The sequence below is a fragment of the Sinocyclocheilus rhinocerous genome, unplaced genomic scaffold, assembly GCF_001515625.1.
Source record: "Sinocyclocheilus rhinocerous isolate Xijiao unplaced genomic scaffold, SAMN03320098_v1.1 scaffold7324, whole genome shotgun sequence".
Classification (NCBI taxonomy): domain Eukaryota; kingdom Metazoa; phylum Chordata; class Actinopteri; order Cypriniformes; family Cyprinidae; genus Sinocyclocheilus; species Sinocyclocheilus rhinocerous.
Genome location: NW_015660370.1, coordinates 26,173 through 33,667, shown reverse-complemented (window position 1 = coordinate 33,667; position 7,495 = coordinate 26,173). Strand labels below are relative to the sequence as shown.

The 7,495-nt window shown below is 39.9% G+C and overlaps 1 pseudogene; it reads left to right on the top strand.

Annotated features, from left to right (window-relative positions):
• The first annotated feature begins 1,026 nt into the window (after positions 1-1,026).
• LOC107724939 (putative gustatory receptor clone PTE03) overlaps positions 1,027-7,495 on the top strand; it is a 12,581-nt pseudogene continuing 6,112 nt past the window's right edge.

The window sequence follows — 7,495 nt, the reverse complement described above, 5'->3', positions numbered from 1 at the left end:
TCTACTAACTTTGCACATCTAGACTTTGCAATATTTGCCCAGTCTTCTTTGCAGAACTGCTCAAGTTCAGTTAAATTTGATGGTGGCCATTTGTGGACTGCAGTCTTCAAGTCATTCCACAGATTTTCACTGGGGTTTAAGTCTGGGCTCTGACTAGGCCGTGCAAGGACATTCACCTTTTTCTCCTTCAACCACTGTGTGGTTAGTTTTGCTGTGTGCTTTGGGTCATTGTCATGTTGGAAGGTAAACATTCTTTCCAGTGACAACTTTCTGGCAGAGGGCAGCATATTTTCCTCAAGAATTTTATGGTATTTTGCCCCATCCATTTTTCCTTCTATCCTGACAAGTTCTCCAGTCCCTGCTGCAAAGAAACACCCCATAACAGAACATTACCACCTCCATGATTTACTGTAGGAATGGTGTTATTTGGAGGGTGAGCTGTAATGGATTTCAGCCAGACATATCGTTTGATGTTCGTTTGAGTCCAAATAATTACATTTTAGTCTCATCTGCCTCAGAATCTTCCAGTTGCGTTTTGGCAAAGCTCAGTCGTGACTGCATGTGGCTTTTCTTGAGGAGTGGCTTTTTTCTTGCAACCCTCCCATACAAACCACATTTGTGGAGAATTTGTGATATTGTTGTCAAATGCACACAATGACCACTCTTTGTCATAAATTCCTGCAACTGCTTGAGAGTTGCTGTAGGCCTCTTGATTGCCTCTCTGACCAGTTTCCTCCTGGCTCTGGCATTGATAAAGCCTTTGATTTGATTTTTTTATTTTATTTTTTATCTCATGACTTGTGCCTCTCCACAGCTTTTTCCCGGAGATCTTTTGATGGGTGCCCATAGTTCTGCAGAAGAGCTGGCCTTGGAAGTCACTGAGGGAATAGATGGGGGAACAGCTTCTGAATCCATGCCACTTAATTGAAGGAGTGACTACATAAAAGGTTGATATACAGTATGTTTTTGCATATTCTTGACAAAATCTTTGTTCTAACTTGCTTTGTTTCATAGTGATGGCAAATTATGCATGCTCGTTGGAACCACCCTGTGAGTATGTGAGAGTTGAAAGCACTGATTTACTGTCAATGTTAAGTGGTCATCATTAACCTCAGTTTGATTATTGGTTTCAGGATGATGACTCATCTACAATTGAGGAGGATAAGGAGACCGTGTCTATATGTTCAAGGAGGCCTGAGGTAAGCACTGATAATATACTTAAAGCCCTACTTGTGTGATGAGGTGCTCATAGTATGTATTTTCTAACAATTATTGGCTGCAGGACACTGAGGTCCTTCCAGAACCGATTCAGACTGGGACTACAGGAGACAAAATAACTATTAACTAATTATAACTGTTACAGCCACTGCCATAACATAAAAGAGGGACAACACAAAGGCTCGGTCAATTAGGGGAATTTATTGAAATAACATAATTTAAACAATGTGTGGGAGAAATTTAGTCAGAGAAATAAAAAGAAAAACACAACAAAGAGCGCATCTCCATGTCTGGCCGGCCGCTCAATTCCCGCCGCTGAAATGTGGCAACTTGGCTTCTTTTAAGCACACGGTAATGGTCCACAGCTGTAAAGAATCTGCACAATTAAACACAAAACAAAGGTAATCGCCTTTTCCTGCCCCTAGAGGGCAGGCAAATAATTGAATAAATACACATACATGCACATGTAACACCTTCATCCCCTAAGAGTGAACCGCCACCATAAGAAACCTTACCCACACGCCTATCCCATCCGGGACAGTGCATCGCTACCACGTTGTCTCGGCCTCTGACATGTTTAATGTCAAGGTCATATGGCCGCATATATAAACTCCAGCGCATGAGATGCTGATTAAAATTGCGCATCGAATTCAAAAAGGTAAGCGGGTTATGATCGCAATACACAACAATCGAATGACAGCTAGACAAATACACCTCGAAATGTTGAATAGCTAGAACCAACGCCAAAGCCTCTTTTTCAATGGTAGAATACTTTCGATGCGCAGAGGTAAACTTTTAAGAAAAGTAACACACAGGGTGTTCCACATCATCACCACCCCTCTGCTGGAGGACAGCTCCCGCACCAACATCGCTAGCATCCACCATGAAACTGAACTGTTGTGAATGGTCAGGTGCAGCCAACACTGGTGATGAAATCAACAAAGACTTAACATTTTCAAAAGCGCACTGGGACGCATCAGACCACTCAAACTGAATTTTAGTGCTTAGCAGGTTGGTAAGAGGAGACTTGGCTTCTTTTAAGCACACGGTAATGGTCCACAGCTGTAAAGAATCTGCACAATTAAACACAAAACAAAGGTAATCGCCTTTTCCTGCCCCTAGAGGGCAGGCAAATAATTGAATAAATACACATACATGCACATGTAACACCTTCATCCCCTAAGAGTGAACCGCCACCATAAGAAACCTTACCCACACGCCTATCCCATCCGGGACAGTGCATCGCTACCACGTTGTCTCGGCCTCTGACATGTTTAATGTCAAGGTCATATGGCCGCATATATAAACTCCAGCGCATGAGATGCTGATTAAAATTGCGCATCGAATTCAAAAAGGTAAGCGGGTTATGATCGCAATACACAACAATCGAATGACAGCTAGACAAATACACCTCGAAATGTTGAATAGCTAGAACCAACGCCAAAGCCTCTTTTTCAATGGTAGAATACTTTCGATGCGCAGAGGTAAACTTTTAAGAAAAGTAACACACAGGGTGTTCCACATCATCACCACCCCTCTGCTGGAGGACAGCTCCCGCACCAACATCGCTAGCATCCACCATGAAACTGAACTGTTGTGAATGGTCAGGTGCAGCCAACACTGCAACCTTTGCAGCCACTGGCCGTACTTGACCCCTGCCAATAACTTTTCCCAGATACACAATGGTGGCTTTGCCAAATTCACATTTGCCCAAGCTAACAGTGAGCTCAGCGTCAGCTAGCCGATGAAAAACTTAACGAAGTAAAGTCACATGTTCAGCCCATGAGGAGCTGTACAAGACCAAATCGTCTAAGTAAGCTTCACAACCAGATACACCAGCCAAAACGGTGTTAACGAACCGCTGAAAAGTACTTGGTGCATTTTTCATCCCAAATGCCATCCCCTTATAATTAAGAAAGGCATCAGGAGTGATGAATGCTGAGATCTCCCTAGCACGTTCAGTTAAAGGCACCTGCCAGTATCCTTTCAACAGGTCAAGTTTCGAAACGTAAACAGCAGAACCTACACAATCAACGCAATCGTCTACCCTTGGCAAAGGATAACAACCAGTTTTTGTGACAGCGTTTACACGTCGGTAGTCAGTGCAAAATCGAAACGTGCCATCTGATTTATTTACCAGCAAACATGGCGAACTCCACGGACTGGAGCTGGGCTTAGCGATGTCATTTTCCAACATGTACTCAACTTCTTTTTGCAAATGAACTCTGTTAAGCGGGTTAACACGATATGGATGCTGTTTCATAGGCGGGATAAAACCCACATCAATATCGTGCACGACAACTGACGTTTGGCCAGGAATGTCGCTGAACAACACTGAAAACCTACTCACCGAATCCATGATATCAGCTTTCTCAGCTGGGGACAGATGCGGAAACTGACTGGACAAAGTTAAGAGCATTTCTGAATTTTTCAATCTACCCTCAACTATACATCTAGATGGTCCTTCTTCTGCCTCATCCATCTGCTCAGATGCGAGCAACCTGACAGCAGACATTTCAGACTCTGGAACAAAAGGTACACCATTCTTTGATTTTTCAAAACCCGAATTTCTCTCATAATAGGCTTTAATCATGTTTACGTAACAAACTCTAGAGCTTTGAAGGCGATCAGGAGTAAGGATGACATAATCTCGGTCTGACAACTTCTTTTTAATTACATAAGGGCCAGTATAACAAGCTTGCAATGACCCACCAAGCACTGGTAACAACACCAAAACTTTGTCACCGGGGCTAAAACTCCATTCTCTGGCTTTCATGTAACATGTAACGTAACAATAACTAAATGTCAAGAGCATTTCATGAAATAATTAAAATTTTGGATTCTACAGAATGAAGAGAATATATAGAGCATGTATAAGTGCTACCTCTTTAAACAAATAGATGTTCTGGATGTAGACATCCAATATAAGAACTTGAAGATGAGAAAGCGCTGAAAATCCAAAAACCGGAGAAAGATGCATGTTGAATTAATCCCCCGGAGCCGTGTGGAGTACTTTTTCTGGATGGATGCACTTTATTGGACTTATCTTGGACTATTGAATCTCACTAGCCATTCACTGCAATTATAAAGCTTGGAAAAGCCAGTGGGATGGTACCTGCACATGTACGTGCATATAGATGCAGGAGAGGGAAGCGCAGAGGCGTGCTGGTTAAGCTCTGCAAGCGCGGCTTTCGAACTGCGCTCCCAAGCATTCATCTTACAAATGTCCATTCCCTTCTTAAAGGGTTAGTTCACCCAAAAATGAAAATTCTGTCATTAATTACTCACCCTCATGTCGTTCCAAACCCGTAAGACCTCCGTTCATCTTCGGAACATAAATTAAGATATTTTTGATGGAATCTGACAGCTCTCTGACCCTCCCATAGACAGTAAGGGTACAACCACGATCAACGTCCAGAAACGTAGCAAGGAAATCGGTAAAATAATAATTTATATTTCAAACACTAAAATATTTAGCATTTTTATGAATGTTGATTTGGATCTGAATAGGATTATATAGTCTCTTCAATCAAACAATAGTACACTGAGGATATTTGTAATACACACTCAGTATAACAACACAATAGCAGTAAGGATATCAATGGCACAAATTCAATATGAAGACAGAGGCGATTAATCGAATTCATAGAGAAAAAAAAAACAAAAATCATAGAACCAAATAAATAAAGAACTGGTAGGAAATAAAAATGTCAATCAGCAGAGTTTCTTTTCTGAATTGTTTTATAAGTTCTTGTGGGTGTTTAAGTAACCAAATGGCTAAAGAGTATATGATTATCTTCCTACTCCTGGTCTGTGCAATGCCTTGCTTGTCTTGTTTGCACATTGAATCTATGGTTTATTGTGTATATACAGTAAACCACAAAGGCCAAATATGGCCATCAAACACAGCAGAAATAAGTTTCAAAAAACAAAAACAAAACGTTGATTCTTCCATTCATTACCCTGTGCGTATCCAGCGTGACAAAGCCAGCAGAATTTCAAATGAGCAACAAGGTGCTGTCCTGCCTGCCTGCCTACTGATTATCAATGCATATGACACTATATAAAGGGTGTGGGAATCAACACAGATATATATATATATATATATATATATACATATATATATAATATGGACATAGGTTTATGAGAGCACAATAAACACATATGCTCATAGAGCTTTAAAAGGTAGCAGCAGCTCTCAGCAAAACCTCTGAGAATAACAAGCAGACCATGGGTTAAAATATTGTAAGTTTAACATGAGATTGGTAAAAATGTGTGTGTTATGTCCCCTTTAAGTACAACTCTCTAAACAATTTAGATCTAGGTTCTAACTGTTATTTCCTCCAATATTCTTCTCTTTTCAAGATTCTCAGTGTCTTTTTTTCAAGTTCAACGAAAACTTGTCTTTGTCTCCGTACTTTTTCTGGGCAGAGTTACCATCATCACTGAATTAAGCTTATTGGTTGATCTACATCTGCAGTGCAATTCCATCATTTCATTGGGTATGTTTTCCCGCAGTATGACTTAAATATATTCAAATGAATATAAATCTAATATTATTGCATTTCAAAGAAATAAAACCTATTATTTGATCAATTAAGAAAGTTATTGGCTAATTATTATGCCTTAATTTGGAACTGGGCTACATAATCATTGAAAAGGTCACGCGCCGAACGTGCAAAGACTGTCAAACGCAGTTTACAAAAAAATTTAATAGGTGTCATTGAACATACAACAACTTTTGAATGGTCCTCCTTCTCCACATTTGTAAACACTGACTGAGTCGGTACTTCCGCCTACGTCAAGCGACCTTTACAACGTGTTTACTGTCACAATTCGGTGTGTGGAAACAGGCAGGAAGACGAAGACGACGGAGAATTCCAATAATCACTTCAATTAATCCACAATAGGTAAATCCAGACAGGTCAGGAACACACACACACACACACACGAGGTAACATTCACAATACCGGACAAAGACAGAATGAACAGACTTAACTATAAGTAGGGGTACCACACACACACACACACACACACACACACACACACACACACACACACACACGAGGTAACATTCATAATAACCGACAAACTAGAACACAATAGACAGGAACTGATATAGGGCAGATAACGAGGGCAGACAGGTGAGCACAATGAGGTGATTAACTAATAATGAGAACAGGAATAACCAAATATGGACACAGAGGGAGAAACCACAATCAACAGTCCACAGGAGTGTGACAATTACGTATTACGTGAAGTCATGGACGCGCATCGCAGAGCAGTGCAAGGCGAGCATTTCTGTTTATAAAGCATATACATTTTTTTTTAGAAAATGACAGATCGCTAGAGTTTCGCTAGATAAGACCCTTATTCCTCGTCTGGTATCGTGTAGAGCCCTTTAAAGCTGCACTAAAACTGTAATTTTGACCTTCAACTGTTTGGTAGCCGTTGAAGTCCACTATAAGGAGAATACTCCTGGAATGTTTTCATCAAAAACCTTAATTTCTTTTCGACTGAAGAGAGAAAGACGTAAACATCTTGGATGACATGGGAGTGAGTAAATTATCAGAAAATTTTAATTTGAAAGTGAACTAATCCTTTAAGGCAGATATGACCATGTTACTCTGGATGATGGCAATTTTTATGAACACGTTCTTTTAAATCATCCTGCTATGCTTCGCGGTTGTTAGCGAAGAATAGCAGGCAAACAGCGCGAAGGAGAAATTTACTATATGAAATACAAACACAACATAGTCAAGTATTGATTACATATCTATCGCTAATTCTATTCAGCTGCTCCTAATCTATTAAACTAAGGTGTCAATATATTTAAACAACTTTGAAAAATAAATAAATGAAAAATAAAAAAAATCTGTTAGCATGTCAAAGAATAAAACAGAAAAATAGACAAAGGAAGACAAAACTAATAAAACATCTTTGCAATTTAGACAATAACATATAAAGTTTGATGTCATTGTAATATTCTAGCATATTTACTTGGTTGAGATGCAGATGAGCAAGCATGCTTTGAATCATTTTCAGTCACTCTTAGGGATATCGATGTCCTTGGTTTAGGAGCTACTTTCAGTTTGGTGAATTACTGAAATGTACAAATCCTACAATTAGGAGCAATTCACCCCTAGTTTTTAAGAGTTGCTCCTAAAATTCTACATTAGGAGGAACTTTTAGCCTAATGATTTCTGGTGAATATGGCCCTAGGATTACAGACAAGAACCACACAATAACTGGACCAGGCATCAGTCAATTAATAACA